The following is a 2,061-nucleotide window of genomic DNA, read 5'->3' on the forward strand; positions in this document are numbered from 1 at the left end:
AAAGGTACTGGTACATAAACTCATTACAGCTGAGCAATATAAAATTAACACATTAACTGATTATTACTTGTTAATGAAAAATTAAGTTTCATTGCATCTTCATTGCTTTTTCTTCAGTATAGTTGATCTCTTGCCGTATTTTAAAACAGTATAAGTATTAATTGTCACCTCATCCAAAACAAAGTAAGGTACCAAGCAGTATTCAGTCAACAAAGAAAGCCTGCTTTATGGAAGAAAAATCCTTTGAATGCAACCTAATACAAAAACTATACCCCTGATTCAGGATGGCCCTGAACGTTGAAAGTTATCATTACATAAAAGCTCTGTTTCTAAGAAAACATTTGCTGTTTTGTCCATTGTGAAGGAAAGAAAGGACTCTCCATTATGGGCCTTTCTGTTCTGCCTGACATGTGGGTTCTTCTTTTGCAGTGTTTCCCAATAGAATATGTGCTCATTTGTCCAAATATGATGAGATATAATTATATTATTGTACAGACAAGGAGAAAATGGGACCCCCTATATGTTAAACAATGAATGACTGATCTGTATTCCTTTGACATTAAGACAGAACCCTACATAAACATCTTCCCAATGTATACATGTTATTGTTACAGAAGCATTTGCAATTTTTGAAGCCAGGTCTCCAGAAAAGACATAGCCAGTTCCTTAACAAAAAGGAGGGTATTTGTCACCTGGGTATTCTTCTTCTGATATGTACCATTTACTTTCTTTATTCTGAATAGGCTTATGCCCTTTCATAAAACAGCCTGTGAAATAATTTTGTGGAGGAGGTGAAAGAGGCCTGAGGAGCTTTTCTATTAGGTACATTGTATTAACAAAAATATCAATGTCTGTCTTCATAACAAAGCTTGAGCCACTGCAATAAGAGGCAACCCACGTCATGCCCATCAAAGCTGTAAGAGTTAAGTTATGGTAAGCGTCCAGGAAGTCCTGTTGAATAATATCATGATAGTGCTCACTTTCTCTCAGTAGGATCTCATTTGGACCCTTGCTCTCAATGCCCAGCAAAAACAACCGAGCAACCTCAACTCCTGGAACCACGGATTCATTTCCCCAAGTTTTTCTGATGGAACTTCTGTGCTGAATTTCAGCAGCTGTAGTTGCTATTAACAATATCAAGAAAGGTGTTTTATCTTTACACTTCTCCTTTTCATTAATAATGAATTTAAATGACCGCGTTGAAGTGGATCTGTTTTTATTCCCAAATTTCTCATTTTCAGCTAGTAGTTCTCCATTTTCTTTCCATAAGAATTGTTTGAATTTTGAAATAATGTTTTTATGTAAAACACTTTCACTTTCCATCTAAAGATTATCATACCTTTTGGTTAAAGTATGTCTTTTTCTTCTATGTCATCACTGTTTTGAACTTTACTTTCAGTTAGAACAGCAAGGTGATCAGAATTCAAAAAATAGAAAACCAAATATATAGCTTTAAAAGAGACGGAGTCAATCAGGAAAACATTTCTCTTGGTGCAATCCCAAGCAGAGGAGAAGAACCCACTACAGTAGGTCATGTTGGCAGCTTTGAGAGGATGCACAAAAAGCTATTTTTTAATTGGACAGATATTTTGTCAGAAGAGCAGTTAATTTGTAATTGTTTTCTTCAGTGACACAGGAAGATAAAAGCAATCTGCAGGCTTCTGATTCTTCAGGGTTCCTTTTTTTTTTTTTTTATTAAAAGTATCCCATTATTTCATTTTAGAATAAATTGTAAAAATTTTCATAGAAGAAAAAAAAAACAACTTAAAAAAAATTCATTATTTCATTTTCAGGCTTTTCTTCCTAAGATAAATATAGTATGATAAATACAGCAAGAAATAAATAAAACTAAGTAAATACAGTATTTAAAATAACCATTTTCTCAGATAGAACAGAACTTATTCAGATACATATTTAGATATTGGAATATATGTAAACTATAAATGTGAATGCAATGCAATGTTATAATCAATCTTTTGATTTTTTTTAATATATATATATATGCAAAATACCTGTCAATCTTTCAATGTGGTTGTCTTCAATACTAGTAGCAGGATACTG

The 2,061-nt window shown here is 32.9% G+C and overlaps 1 pseudogene; it reads right to left on the bottom strand.

Annotated features, from left to right (window-relative positions):
* Positions 1-279: 279 nt before the first annotated feature.
* LOC104010468 (beta-1,3-galactosyltransferase 2-like) lies at positions 280-1,620 on the bottom strand (annotated as a pseudogene).
* Positions 1,621-2,061: the final 441 nt, after the last annotated feature.

Source organism: Nipponia nippon, unplaced genomic scaffold (genome assembly GCF_047370975.1).
Source record: "Nipponia nippon isolate SJK-2023a ecotype South Korea unplaced genomic scaffold, ASM4737097v1 scaffold_5, whole genome shotgun sequence".
In the NCBI taxonomy this organism is placed as follows: Eukaryota; Metazoa; Chordata; class Aves; order Pelecaniformes; family Threskiornithidae; genus Nipponia; species Nipponia nippon.